Source organism: Lates calcarifer, linkage group LG10 (genome assembly GCF_001640805.2).
Source record: "Lates calcarifer isolate ASB-BC8 linkage group LG10, TLL_Latcal_v3, whole genome shotgun sequence".
In the NCBI taxonomy this organism is placed as follows: domain Eukaryota; kingdom Metazoa; phylum Chordata; class Actinopteri; family Centropomidae; genus Lates; species Lates calcarifer.
The window spans coordinates 3,425,803-3,441,705 of NC_066842.1; the positions used below are offsets into that span (position 1 = coordinate 3,425,803).

Below are 15,903 nucleotides of genomic sequence, written 5' to 3' on the forward strand. Positions count from 1 at the left end.
TTTCAAACTGGACGGAGCAGGGAGTGAAACTGGTGCTACACTGATTTTGATTTACTTCAGGCAGAGTAGCTTCACTGCAGACACTGGGGATGAGTGTTATTACCCACATGCTTCTACAATCTACAAGTTTCAAACTGCATGTTTGTAGCTATTTCAAAGCAAAACCAGTTCAACCAGTGATGGCCTGATTCGAAAAGGAAAAACACACTTGCCTTTTATAAAGACACATTGACTGTAGCGTGTAGCATGTTTGCCACATTTACACTAGATTGAATGCATTTGTTTGTCTCTTGCTTTCTAAACGACATAATTAAAAGAGATTTAACAACAATTTCTTACTAAAATCACATAATGAGAGTTTAGAGCTTCAGGTCTGATTCCAAAAAGAAAAGCTCGTGCTCTCAAACGTCTTTTTAAGATGGTTTTTTTCCTTTAGATAGATTCATGCTCTTTAGTTGTCACTAAATCACATTGAGCTCCAAGGATAGCTTTGGGGGGAAAAGCTGCCTAAGATAATGTGTTATGTGTCAGGTTGATGAAATAATAAAGAAAAAATGTCCCCTCTAAAAGCCAGTAAATCACATCTCTTGCCTTCAAGGTTTCAGCTTTCCCAGTCGAGTATGACTATACAATTCAAGTCTTTTAGCACCTTTGTGACCATATTTTATTAACGCAATAACACCAAAGGGAGTACTTGTCCTCAGGCATTCACAACGGTGCCAATATCTCACGCTTTAGTGCGACCTTGTGTATGTTATTGCTTTTATGCAACATTTAGCACAAACAAACACAGAAGCATTACTTCATTTTTGGTGAACTGATTTTTAGAAAGCATGAATTACACATCCCTAAAGGTAAAAGTGCTGAAGCATTTTGCATTCTGACTTCCACTCTGGATCACATAATCAGTTCATTCTTGGATAGAACATTTATGAATCACTAACCCCATAAAGCCAGCGCACAATTGTTGCTTTGCTTGTTGTGGTCTGGCGACTATATCAACATGTAAACCTCCATTACACCTGGCTGCACAAACGCCTCGCTCGCTGAGCTGAAATTGATCTTTGTATCCAATTTTCAAAGAGGAAAAACATAGTTGTTGCAGTGAGTCAACACTGTTAAACCTGTTCTTATAAAAGCTTGAGGACATCAGCAATCCTGATTTGTGTCATTGTATGAGTCAGAATACAGGAGAAAAGTCATAACAACCTCATGGGTGTGATGATAAACCATTTATTATAATTTCTTGACAATGTACCAACTATCACAAGTGTTCCAAACAGGCTGCTCTTTTCTCTTGATTGTCATCAGTTCTGTCTAATATTGTCTTTTTTATTATTTATCAACCCATTTATCCAATTTAGCACAAAATGTAGCACTTTTGGAAAGGGGGGAGTCATCGGGAGATTTCAAACCCGTAGTTGTGACGGGATAAAAAACATATTTAAACCTTGTTTTCCAGCACAGTACTGACTCCACCCATGTACAGCATGTGAACTTGACTGTTAACGGTGATGCGTGCTTAAGTGCATCATTGTGGAAACTTCTTAATGGGTGGGTAACGATTGTTCCAGACTGGTTCCTTGTTTATTTGACTCACAGAAAAGTACTCGCATTCTTTTTTTTCCTCTAAATGATTGATGGTCCGTGGCGTGCCACAGGGATCGATTCTTGAGCCGATGTATTTTCTGGAATTAGAATTTCGTATTTCAAAAATACGAAGAAGATTAGGGCAATTAAATGGCTGAACAAAGGATGAAATTATTAAATGTCAAAATGTTTGGTTATTTGTTCAAACAGATGATGTTAGAATAAGATCAAATGAAACTCGGTCTGGTCAGATGTTCGTCAAGTACACGTCACTAAATGCCACAGACTTTTCACACCATTAAAGAACAGTTTTGAAGTCTGCTGTTCTGATATCACCACTGGAGCTGCTAATATCTGAAATCGGAAATCTTTTCATCAACTAAATATTCAGACATAGGCACTCATGTTTGTTTTGCTTGGCCAGAGGTTTGGGATTTCCAAAAAACAAAATCAGTTTATCAACTGTTTTGTGGAGGACATGTGTTCTGATTTCATCTTTGCTTTCAGGAAGCAACAGGAAGGCCGAGAAAAGTCCATTGTTCGTAAACATGTTACTGTGCGATGAATGTGCAATTGTGTTACTGTGAATAGGCATACTGAAGCATTGCTTTAAATGCTGTGTGAGACATGACATAAAGAACTCAAGTGACCTCAGCCTGCAGCATGTATATGGAGGACACGTGGCTAATCTGTTTCCCAGGGCCACACAGGTCTCTTCCATCCTGCCGTGACAGTTTAAGGAATCTCACAGAGTAAATGATTGGCATCAAAGGGCCCTCTCATGACTATGAGTGATTTGATTGCTCTTTGAATAATGTGTCCTGCCAGTCCTCACTGATTTATGACTTCAAGCCCCTGAATGCTGGCTGTAGGTATTTCCCCTAGTGCTGTACGAGGAAGTTGATTACAAACTGATCGAGGTTGTGATTTCAACGGAACAGAACAAGGACGTGAAGGGAAAAAAAAAGGTGAAAACGGCCTCAGTCTGGAGTGATAATACGTACTGTATGATATCTCCAGAATGTGTGAGAGATATTGTTTGGTAGAAGAGGACAAGTCATGAGTCAGTGACCTTGTAAAACAGGTGTTTTAAAACATGTACTCAAGCGAGATCCTTCCCTTGATAAAAATGAGTTTGTGGAAATAAAGTTTACAGACTGCTGGGACTAGAGATTGTATAGGGCATATCATATCCATAGCTTCTATGCAGGAAATGACCTCAGTCCCCAGACAGCCTCTGCAGAAGTAGTTCTCCCGCTTTCGTAAACATGGCCTCGAGGACTCTCTCCCAACACCAACTTTCATAACCACCCTGGTTTCTACCTCACAGCCAGGAGCTTCCGCTTTCCCATCCTTCCCCTCAGACGGCTCCCAGCTGCACAAACCGATGAAGGAAGGAGCATTTAGCAACCGGACCTTTTTTTGTTTTCGTGACTGTAAGCCAGCTGAACTTGGACCGCAGTGTGCTGGCTCTTTGTGCGAGTGCACTTGATGGATCAGTCCCTGATGTACCCATGAATGCGACTTGGACATGTGTTCAAAAAGGGTTTTGTTTTTTATTTTTGAAAAATTTGTTTTCAGTTGTGCTTTGTCTCAGGCGAAGACAAATGTGCTTCAGTGTTTCTCCACCAATCTGGTTTAGATAACAGTTCAGACAAATAATTGAGAGCAAACGACTCTATCTGACAAACAGCAGTTCAAGTCGAGTCAGTTTGGAGAGGGATTTAAATATGGACCTTATCCAGAAATAACAATGTGTGCAACTGTAGAGTGGTAGCAACAGCTTGAAAGCCTTTACTGCCAACATTACGGGCCAGCAGGTAGTAAACACAATGAGAACATCATGCTCAAATGTTTATGTGTTCCTGCAGTGATCACGTATAATACAGATGTCAAAAGGATCTGGGTCAGTAATTTCACTTCAGATTTGGGGGAATTTAGCTCAATATCTGTCACTTTTAATGTGAAGGCACCTTACAGAGATACAGAGTTTAAAGGCCCTGAAAAAATTTCTCAATCAGCTTCGTCTGTTGACTAATGGGATCCAACATAAACACGAAATTGTCTGCCAAAGTTAGTTATTTTTCATGAGAGATCTCTGTGTTTCTTTTTCATCTTGGACGTGTGAAGTGGAGTGTGGCTGAGACAATTATTTAAACCAATTAATAACCAATAACTGATGATTTTTGTTTGAATTATTGTCATAGAGGAGATGCTATAGATTTACTGATTCAACAGTACAGAAAAAGTGATTTAATTCCCTGTTTGTACAGAGCCACAGTGATCGAGGACAGGCCTGTGGATTTGTAGCTTGGCTAACAGGGACAGAGCGCTTTGTTGTGTGTTACAGTTTCTCAGAGCTGCTGCAGTAGCTGCAGATATCTCTCCTAGTCTAACATCACACCGAGAACAAACAGGAAAATGTAAAATTTATACTCCTCTCTCCATTACCCTGTCTCTGCTCTGTAGTGATAGCACGCTCCCCCTCCCCCCTGTACACGACATAAATGGATCGCACAGATCCACTTCATTTATATCTCGTTTCTAGAGGCAGGGCTATTTAGAAACACCTGATCTGAAGGGGCAGCTGACGGACTACGAGGAGAGATTCCCTGAATTTGAATGAAGTAGATTAGATTGGAATCACGAAGCCTACCTTTAACGCTGTGGCTGTGGAAACAGCAGTTTAACAAAAACAGCCTTAACAGGTTCTTTTTCTTCTAACTGACAGACTATGATCGCAAGAAAAAAGAAGCTAATGAATGAACCTATCTAACTAATAAGTGATTCCTTTGTGTCAGTGTCAGTTTTAAACATTTCAACAAGTCTGGCAGGTTTAGACACGTCACAAAAAACGAACTTACTGTCCAAGTTGGCAGCTCTAACATGCCCACTTTCAGTAGAATACCTAATGACAGGCTATTGATGATAGCCAATTCCGTTATAAGCCATGACAATAGGATTGAAATCAGACCAAGTAATCCACCAGAAACACGTAGTTAAATATCAGTGCTCTTCCTGGTTAAAGGAGCCAACGAGCCAAACATTCGGTGGATAAACACCTGGAACAGTACCTGGCATGCAAATCACCTGTTGCTTAAGATGCAGCAGCAGTCTCTCTTCGCTCCATCTCACTGGCTTTTTGCAGCATGTTTAGGCTACAGCAGGGTGATTTATAAAATACTTAAGATGAACGTTTTTTAATCCTACAACACAGGATGTGTGATAAGTTGTTTGGCCCTTTATAACTGTCGTCAATGTGATTGTATCGCTTTGTAACACGATCGATCCTCTCAGCTACCACAGCAGCATGTGTCAGCATGTGTCATATTTTGCAAATTGGATCACTCTGTTAGTGCACATTTTTCTCACATTGTGTCCTCATGAATCACACCAGCAAGAGTGGCATGTGGGTGTGAGTTTTTTCAGGTGCGTCCAGGTGTGTGTGTGTGTGTGTGTGTGTGTGTGTGGGAGGGAGGGCAGGCAACAACAGAGTCATTACTGGCAAAGACAGTAAAAGGACATCATGAAGGGACGGTTGTGAAAGCTCTGCTCCTCGCTCTCCTGTGTTGGCACATACATTAACAACAGCTTGCACACACACACACACACACACACACACCACACACACACATCGCATTATCTGCTGTCTTGAATGCATGACAAAGCTCTTTATTGTCATAAACTGTCTTTTTTGTGCATGTTCCCTCCCACTCCGTCTGTAAGTGTGTGTGTGGGAATCAGCACAGGACCCTAGTCACAGGTCAGGGGCTCTAAGGTTACTAATAGCCCACACCAATAGACTTGTGATCCACGTCTTGCCCTTTATGGCACTCTTCCCTGCGGCCAGAGGAGAATGCCTTCCCCCCCAGGTGGGGAGCGTGGGCCTGGCCAGCCCCGTCCCGAGAGGACGTAACAGGAGGCTTATCGGAGCGCCGGGCTGTGCTGTAATACTCCTGTGAAAGGTCTTTCAGGCCGCCTCCCAATATTGATTTTTCTGGGCAGGAGGGAAATCGAGAAGGCCCCCCTCAGAAGCGCTGGAGCTGGGGAGGAGGAGGAGGAGGAGGAGGAGGAAGAGACAGGTAAAGATAGAAGGTTAGGAGGGGGGAGGAGAGCAGAGGGAGGGCGTTAGCGAGAGCCACAGACAGTAAGAGACACAGAGAGGAGCTGTGTTTACTCGCACATCCAGCCACCGGCCGTGCAGGGTTAATTTCTGCTCATACACTACATGCATGTCGCTGACAATAAATGTTAAATTAGTGTTATGATTCACAACCTCTGGGCAGACTATTAAGAAAAACAAATCAGTCTCGTTACAGCTGGTGTGGTCTGAATTCCGCAGTTTTTTCCAGTTTGATTCCTCCTCCTCACAGGGCAGCAACACCGCTGTGCTTTCAACTTTTGGACTATTTACACTGGCCTTTGGTGTCCTGAGACTGAATCTCATTGTTGCCACAAATAAACGAGACACTTTATCACTTCATTTCAGGCATCATGTGGTCTGTAGGAGAAAAGGGAAAAAAGACATGAGAAAGAAAGAAATATGTAAGACCAAGTGTTGACGCTCGACACAGTTTTTTACAAAGAGTTTTGAGAAATAAATTTCCACAAGCTACATGGCAAACAATAAATGACTTTATACAGGACAGAGAGAAGAGGATCCAGTAGCTCTACCAGTTCTTCTGAAAAGTTCTGTTTGAACTTTGAGACCGTATCACTTTTACTCAGCAGCAGCCATTGTGGCCACCAAGTGACAACACAGGATAATGGCACATGTTCCTTCATTTCCCATGATTCAGTTGAGTCGTGCATCATCATTAAGCGACCTGACTGAAATGGCCTGCCATAGGACTGCAGATGAAATGCACACTAAACCAAACCTGACTGAAAGTTAGTGGAACGGGTCCACAAGCAGGAAACATGCCAGCCGCTGAGGGTGAGGTGTGTTTGCTTCTTGTTTTATTTTTCTGATTTTTATCTGTGACTTGTTTAAACACAGTTCAACAGTAGCACAGCAGGAGGTCTGTGTTTAAGGAGTTATGACCTCAAACAGGGGAGATTATGTTATTTCTTTTTTCAGAATCACATAGTGTCTCTTTGAGGTGTTAATCAATCAGATTATTGTGCAAAAATTCCAGATTTGATTTGTTATCTCTATCTATTTACTGTACGTGGAAGTAGAACAAATGTATGAAGATAAAACAAGGAAGTGCTTAACACTGTTTACATTTGGGGAAATCACAGCCAAATGAAGTGTGAATAACGTGCCAGTCTCTTAACTCACGCTGCCTCTTATCAGCACATGTATTTTGTTTGTCACGCATCATTTCATGACACGTCATTTCTACACTGACGAACCCAAAACCCATAAGCTGAACTAAAATGGAAAATAAAAGATTAAAATGCGTCGACACGACACACACAATCTCCTTAAAAGTAAGTGGCGAGCTGTTTATATGGCATCCCAGGATGTCACATAGACAATCCCTTCTGTGCACCAGTTTCCACTGTTGATGAGGGCTGCTGTCATTCACAGGGGAGACTTGATCCAGACAGGAAGTTATTGGAGGCGATACATGTTGAGTAGGAAATAGAGGCTCATGGCAAACAAGTTGTAGCACGTTCTCTCAGTCCTCCTCGTCGTTAACCAGGAGGTGAACTGATCAGCTGACTGTAGCAGGTAAAACCTTTAAGGCAGTTGTTGTGTTCTGGTTCGAATGAAACCTGGTTTCACATCATGAAAATCCACTTGATGCGTTTGGATTGTGTGTGAATGTTTAGAGTTCCTGTGTGTACCTTTTAATCGTGATGAAATTCACTCGTTATTGTTACGTATCATCAGTGACTGACATGTAGAACATCAATGCCCTTTGCCATCAGATGATGATGGTTTGTGTCGACTCTTTGTTATGTGGTGATGCCAAGGCTAAGACATTTTTAAAATGTTATTGGCTTAAAGTGGACTTGTATTGTGATGATATGGTCTTATCGTGTTATCTTTTACAAGTTTCGGTTGTTTAAATGTAACCAGAGTGAATGAAATGGTTCCACAGAGAAAGTGGGAGACTGAGCCGAACACTGTAGAGACAGACAGTGACAGAGGGAGATGGATCACCTGTGTGGGAGGAGGCGACTGAGGGGCGGAGGGGGAGGTGTGTGGATGAATCCGTCAGACAAGGGGGGCCTTGAGAGCTCTTGTTCGGTGTCACCTTGGCGCAGAGTGAGAGTGCGCGGCGACTCCAGCCCCCTGTCATCTGATCTAAGGTCAGCCTCTTCCACAGTGTGACTCAGTGGCTCCTGAATGCTGCTTTCAGGCCTGTTTGGCTTTACTTGAGGATGAATCACTTAACTTCAGCCTTTTATTTCTGGAGAGGATCTCGTTTCTATGCAGCCGTGTTTCCGCTCCGAAGGGAACATTGGTCAGCGCCTCGCCCCCACACGAGGTCTGCCGTAGGTTTGATGAGACCATCTGGTGAGCTGTTATTTTAATCCGAGCTGGATAAATGAACCACTCAGGAGCTTCCATACTGCTGTACAATATGCTTTGTGGTGGCTTCACTCTTGTGTGCACCCCCTGTACGTGGAGTTACAGAGACATACAGTATGCTCACGCACTCACACGTATCCTTAAAAACTCTAAAACAACATTCAGTAACTCCAAGTAAAAGAACACCCATATGTACATTTTCTAAATTTATCAGGGAAATTAAATAGTTCTGCCAAAACCAAATGTCTCCCCTGTGGCACTTGATTTGCAACTGCATCAACAAAAGGAGTTGGGTGGGTGTTGCCATATTATCTACACTTAAATAACACGCCGCTTCCCTATTCAGTCTCCCTTTTGACGGATTTCAAAGGAGAAACATGATAATACTGAAAGCTAACTGACAAAAAATGCAAACAAAAGCTATCTCCCTCTTTTAGTATTATGACATGAAAGACACCTGTTCTTTCTCAGATGTGGCACAAAAACTATGTAATTAATACCACAGATAAGCACATCATCTGGCAGATTGATTGCTAATGTCTAGAATGTAAAATACAAAATGTCCATGTTCTAGCTTTCTGCTAAGTTACCGATCAAATCCATTTAAACTTGGAAAAGTGTCGACTAAATGTAATTCTAAGATTAAAATATTCTCTAGTTCATACCTGGCCCATCACAGATTATTCATTAATTTCAGTTAGCTGTAATGATTAGTTTAGTTTGAGAAAAAAGGTAAAATGTTTTCTGTGGAAGAACAACCTCTCAGCCTGAAATACATCCACAGTAATGAGGAACGTGTTGTCAGCAAACTCTTTTTGACTTGTCTTCGCTTTGCTTTGATTAACATCCATCCCCAGGAGACCAACCCTGACCTTAGCTATCACCACCACATGCCTAACCGCAACCTCAACCAGAGACGTCCCTTCGGCCCAGTGATCTGCAGCACGTACCACAGAGTTAGAACATTTCTGGTTTGATTTCAGCTTGGTTCGTCCAGACAAAACATTCTTATTGGATGATTCTATGAAAAAAGATTTTGTTGTTGTTGTCTAGGTTGGGAAAATCTTGTAGTTATGGCAAATAAACTACAGTTAAAGCTTGGCTGTGGTGAGACACTGAAACACTTGGTTAAGGATAAAGAAGCGCCGCGGTTCGACCTTCACTGTTAGCATCAGCACAAATTGTGCTGCACATTGTGAGGTGCAGAGGGGCATTTGCAGGCATCTTACTGTGGCTACGGTTAAGTATTCACCATTCACCAATCAGAGAGGAGCTTTGGGAAAATTGGTATTCATGTCAGAGTAGCAAGGCGGGATCTCTGCTCCCTAATAAAAATACATGAATGCTTGTCTAATGTTGGCCAAAAAGCACATGATGATCCTCTGGAGCTCTGGAACAATGCTCTATGGAATGATTAATCAAAAGCGGCGACTGGAGAAAATCCATCACCGCATTCCACGGAAGTGTACAAGGGGTCAAACAAGTTGGCGGTAGGATCCCAGTGACAATGGTCGATCTGAACGATGTTCTGCTGCATCACAACCTGAACAGCTTACCAGCGTGTGACGAATCATGAATTCTGTCTCTGTATCACTGGGTCAGCGCCAAGCCACAGAAGGAAGGCCAAAACAAAAACACAAGCAAGTCTCCCTCTGTTCTGCTGTGTTCTGTTCATTGTATATTTTGGCAGTTGCAGCATGTTAATTCTGTTTTTGCAGCAATTTTTCTCGACTTAAAACAATGTGGAATTACTCAGATTGTAGGGGAAAAACAGAAACTCGCTAAATAATATTTTCCTGTTGGTGAGCTGTTAAAAAAACTCATATAGGTATATCTTGACTTCAAGCGTGAGTTAAGGATTTAAAATTTAGTTTCAAGCAGCGGCCACAGGAATTGAGACCTCTGGCTGTCCGTTTACTCTGGCTGAATTTATTCTTGTCTTTGCATTACGTCTAACCGTCAGTGTCAAGCACGCACGTTTAATCTGGAACAAAAACACTGTCACGTAAACTAAACACTGTGTGACAAACTGTGATAAATTGGAGAGGACATAAGATGGAGGGAGAGAGAGGAGGATGGATGGATGGTCTCAGCTAGATTTAAAGGAAAATGTTTCTTTACAGTCTGGGTCTGATTTGGATTTTATCTGCCAGCTTAACTTCTTAACATAAATGTTCCTTTTTATGTCCCTATAAGTAGCTTTAAAGCTGGGAAAATAATTTTATATGTCTGACATTCTCACGTATACACCTCATTATTGTAGCTGTATGTTGTTTACTTGAAATATTCAACCCCCCAGACTCCATGTTGTTTATGGCAGCACTGTTCAAACTGAAATATTCCAGATGTCTTGAAGATAATTTTATAAAATTGCTCCCAAAAGTCGGCCATAATTGGTATACTTGGTATCCACTAGAATGTAAAACAAAGTTCTGTGGATTTAAACACAGGGTGGTTTGGTTTCACAGCAGCAGGAGCGACTGATCCACTGGTGCGTAATTGGGGTTGAAGAGGTTGTTGGCTGAGATCTGAGACTCTTATATCAGACCAAGTACAAGCTATCAGACCAGTTTTAAATGTCACCCAGCTCTCGCCCAGTTATTTAGAAGAGCCAACAAAGACACCATAAACTGCCTGGAAAATGTTGACTATAATACTGGCCAACAAGTTTTCCAAATCAAACAGCAAAATACAGTGTTCTTCCATGCCCTCTGGAAAGACACAGGGAAGCGTTTTTGGATCTGACGCCTGTATCAGCAGGTCGACAATCATCAGAGCTAAAAACCCTTAGAATCCACTCTCGAATAATAAATCCATCCATCAGATGTTTGATTTACCCATTCATCCACCCCCCAATCCCCTCTCTAGATGCCCCCGTGTAGTGATGAGTAATTCCTGAAAGAAGTTGTCTTAAGAACAAAATACACCTGTTGTGAGTCTGCCCTTTTATAACAGCTTTGAGGGCTGCAAACAACTTTAATAATGAAAAGAAATCATGACAATTGGCAGCCTTCAGTGTCCAAAGTTCAGCTTGTTGATACAGGAACGAGAGCAGCGATTGATAAAAAGCACTTTTTACAGACTCCCCCCTGTGACATGTTCTCTCCCAAAACATACTTCAGATTTTCTCAACATTTATTTTTAAATACTCAGGTCCAGACTCTCTGGGTTGCCATGGCATCGTGCCTCAGGGACAAAGCAGACAGAACATTTGGACTCTCCCCCGAGCCCATTTGTCTTTTTAAACCGTAGCAAAGTAAGTGAATTAATGAGGAAGCAAGTGGAGAGAAAGGTGAAAGGAGGAACGCCTTTTTCAGAGAAGGACACCAGACACACACTGGTTCTGTTGTCTCGCTAAAAGGAAGCATGATTTCTTTTGCATGTGCTTCTCTGAATTTTGCCCCATTCAGTCCAATAAATCTAGAACTCTAGAAATCGAGAACATTGCAACAGGATACAGGTCCTGAAAATGTCATTTTTAAATCACATTTACACATCGAGGTTTTAACATTAAAACTCTCTCATCACATCGTCTCATCGTCTACAGGGGAAAATGGTTTGTCTGTGTTTAAACCAGTCACAGTTATCATCTCACTCACTAACCAATGGTGCCATTGTAAAATACCATCGGGGGGAGTTCATTTAGCTGGAACATTTACACATGGAGAGGTAAACACTGTCATTGAAATTCCCCGCAAAGACAACGCCACAAAAAACAGTAAAAGATGACGTCGACTGTGTGGTCACGTGATCCAAATCTTTGTCAAATCTTCCCATTTTCAGGTCGTAGGTTCCACAGTCATTTGCTGTTCATTTCATATAAAAGATTACTATCATTAAATTGCCTTTAGTGAAAATTGATTTGAAATCGTTCACGTGGCTCCACACACTCACTCTCGTATTGTTTGCCACTGTGCGGCTCATGTGACTGGAGACTCAGATGTCTGGAATGAAGCAGGAACATTCACTCATTCACTTTTTACACCTGAGGCTACAAACATTTCTTTTTTTTTTTTTTAATTCAAGCGTTTGTGTGAGTCAGAAGGTGAGTCAGAATAAGCTGGCGATTACAAGTATGACACACACAAATACCCACAAACAATAGGCGAGGGCTGAGAAGTAACCAGAGGATTTTAACACCAAATCCATCATGGTGATTTAATCTACAGGGGATTATATGAGATTAAATGTTTTGGCAAGAAGTCCTTGAAAAACCTGTGGTCATGTTGTAGACTGTGAGTTCAAGTGGCAAAAAAAATGTAATTGTCATGTCATTTTACGATTACATGTGTTGTTGGGCAACATTCAAGCAGCTGCTTTTCATACACATCTAAATATCAGCAGCTGAACTGAGCGGCTTCATCAGTTATTTAACCTCTGTGGTACATGCAAGCTGATTTTATTGTGCTTTTATTATTTGTATTCTTTAATTTGTTATGTATGTTTACACAGTCAAATATATGTCAAAACAATCCTGGTATGATTTACTGTCTTTCAGATTTCACTTGGCAGAACTACACATCAATCATCAATCTAAATAACAGTCTGGCAATCACTGACGCAACTAAAACAATCTTTATTGCTTCTTGGCAGATGGTGACATTGTGTGTGTTTTCCCTCTGTGGTTTGTTCTAAGTGTCACCTCACGTTGAATTATGTTCTTTTGCCTAAAGATGCAGTGTTCCTAGAGACTGTGAGTTTTGCACCTGCTGCATGTGTGTGTTTGTCTTACCATCAGTGTGAAACCATGTTTCGTGTCACATGGTGCTGTGATGCTTTTGTTTTGACTTTGATGTTTAAGAGCAGCTTTCATTCAAGACCGTTTAGTAAATAGCTAGCTTGTAATTGGCCCAAACTTTTCTTGGTATTGCGAAATTCTACATCAGGTTGCTGTACGCAACCATAAGTGATTTGGACTTGAGCCAAAACTAACACCAGTAATTCTCTGTGTGCTTTTAGACGATTCCCTGGGAACAGTGCTGGGCTGTGAGGCGAGATCGGCATAGTGGCAGCTGTCAGAACTGAAGGTCACGTAACGCCCACTGGCTCTAACAGACTTTCTCCCATTCACAATTATTACAGAGGAAACAGCTGTAAAATGATGAACCCATCCCAGAATTGCTCTTTGTGTTGTCACCATTTGAGCCATTAGGTCAAATATTAATTCAGAGGTCTTGAGTGTGGGGCTCAGTGATGTCTGGATGGAATTTCTTCAGATATTTTAAAAATAATTTGGACTCCAGGATGAACCGATTGGATTTTTGATGGTAAAAGGTCAAAGGTCAATGTCACTGTGACCTCAGTCAGTATTCAAAAAGGTATTTTCTTCATACTCCTCCATTATAAACGAAACATCTGTAAAACTGTTGACAAGACAAGACGCCTCCAAATGCAAACAAGGTTGGTTACTGCTCTGTTTTCTTACTGCGATGTGCACAGGGCCACATGATGCAGAGGCAAACCTAGAAGCTAGCAAACGTTTTTGGTTTATGTGCCAGGCAAGATGTTTTCGCTGAACTGAACTGAGAGGACCAGTTCTTACAATACATCCAGGGTTAAAACACACGGCAATACTGCAAATTCATCCAGTTTAAACACTGGGTATGAGTGATTTTCTTTGGAATGAATGGGATGCCATCTTAGAACAAAGTATCCACTTCTTATAATACATTAGTGCCTCAGAATCTCAGAAGACAGGCCTTCTTTTTATCTAAAGAACCATGACATACTCACTTGGCAACAGTCTTTTTCTACCATGCCCCCCTCTCTTTGGAGTAAATCCCCTACTGTTGCAGCCTGCAGTGTGCCCTGCAGGCTTCTCCCCTGCTGGTCAGCTGCACAGCTGGACCTCCTCCGTCCTTCACACGACCCTCTCCCTGCTCCAATAACCTGTCAAACCATCTCCACACTGCCCTGTGCCTCAGTGGGTGTGGCAAACTGCTGCAGGACTTAGTCAGTGACTACAGTGACAGCAGCCTCTTGTCCTTTCTGCTGATCACATGAAACTATAACCGATGACATGTGTAAGTACTTCTAAGAACTAAAACTGATGACTTGAATAAGTACAGTAGATGTGCAGTGTGATGGCATTTAATCTGATTTTTCCTGGTCTCCCTGGCTCTCTCAGAAAATAATGTTCTTCCAGGGACTTGTCGTGTTTTGGACACAGTCTCTCACAAACTTAAACACACTCTACCTTATCAGCTCAGTTGTTTTGCATTGTTGTGGGCTGGGCTCCCTATGTATTCATGGGAGGAAGGCTACTGTAATTTTTAAAACAAACAGCTGATAGGCTGAGGAATTTTAAAGAAAGCAGCGGATGTAAAATGAATGCATGTTATCTACTGTTGTTGGATGAATTGAACGTTATCAGCAGGGATCAATTAACAATGCAAAGACCTTTTCCCGCACACTGAGTACGTCTTTTTTAATAGCAAATTCCATTTGACAGTAATGACTGATTGCCTGAGGCGTCAGGGGATCAAGGAGATAACTGAAGTGCCTCTTTCAAACTCCCACAATGCCTCTAAGCTCTGTTCGTGATCTGAGAGAGAACTGTTAGAGTGTGCCTTTGCCTTGAGCATGAATTAATCAAAGCTCTATGAGCTCCTTTCCTCTACAATAAACACGAACAGGAGCCAAACATGAAGCAACTGTTTGAGAGCAGAAACACTGTTAGGTAATTGTTTTGACAATTGAAGTATAAAATAAAATAAACTACTTTTTTCCCATTTGGTTTTCTAGTGGACTGTGGAATGTTAAGACAATTGATGCAAAAACATGTAATAATCCACTGACATCTTAAACAAAAGCACGCTCTATGTGCTGCACACTATAAACACTTTCTATTAAAACGGTGTTGTTGTTTTTAAATCAAGGAATAAATCTTAATTCACTCAGCAGCGGTGAACCACAAGAACAAATGGAAACCCGGAGTCGTAAAGTTCAACATGAAACCCTGGTCTGGTTTAAGTTACAGTGGTGGTTACTGGCAAGAATTTCCAACTGCACAGCAGCAGCACCTCAACTGATTATCATGACCACCGTGGCACTACGCAGGACAAAAGGTTTCTAATGTGGATCTATGTCTGAGAAGGTGAAACAGTGAAGAAAACTAATGAAACTCAGTTTAAATCTTGAGTTTACACACAGTATATAGCATTTAGTGGTGAGAGCTTAAGAAAGCCTAGACTGGTTGTGTATTTTAAATGCTCCTAATCACAAGTTTTCACAAGTGATGATTTGGATTTTATGCAACATGCATAAACAATCTAAATTTAGATGAAGGTGTTGATTAATGCCAGTGCTGGCTGATAAGTACTCGTCTTTACCTGCCTTTGCCCTGCAGAAGTAAAAAGAACTGCAGAACATTGTGGAATGCTGAGTCTTGCACCATGTGCAACATGGGACACATGTCAATCTGTTTGCCTCAGGAACAAACATACAGGGAGCCCCTTCATTTCAACCTGTAGGCTTATTTGTCAAGAGAGATCTGAGGCCAGAGCTTTGAGGCACCATCAAACAAGTAAGAACAAACCTAAAATGTGTTACCCAATGTTTGGTTGATTGATTGAAGTGGTGGTGTCGTTTGACCCTGAGAGAAAGACGATAAAGTAGGCATGTGCTTTTTCAACAGCACTGTTTTTCAAACAGACTGGCAGCTGAAATTTTAGCATCTTAAAATGCAGATAATGTGCATAAAAGGATCACTATTAGCCACACTAGCAGCATTGGGATTGAATGGAAATGTCATTTGGTCAGTTGGTCAGTCTGACTTTCTATCCACTACTCTGTTACACTAATGGAATTTTCCCTTTTACGGAAAG

At 41.5% G+C, this 15,903-nt stretch overlaps 1 long non-coding RNA gene across 1 annotated transcript in view; it reads left to right on the forward strand.

Annotated features, from left to right (window-relative positions):
• The first annotated feature begins 6,408 nt into the window (after positions 1–6,408).
• Positions 6,409–15,903, forward strand: part of LOC108894141 (uncharacterized) — a 52,035-nt gene continuing 42,540 nt past the window's right edge. Inside the window, exon 1 of the long non-coding RNA XR_001962766.2 lies at positions 6,409–6,531. This is a non-coding gene — a long non-coding RNA (uncharacterized LOC108894141). The remainder of the gene's footprint in view (positions 6,532–15,903) is intronic.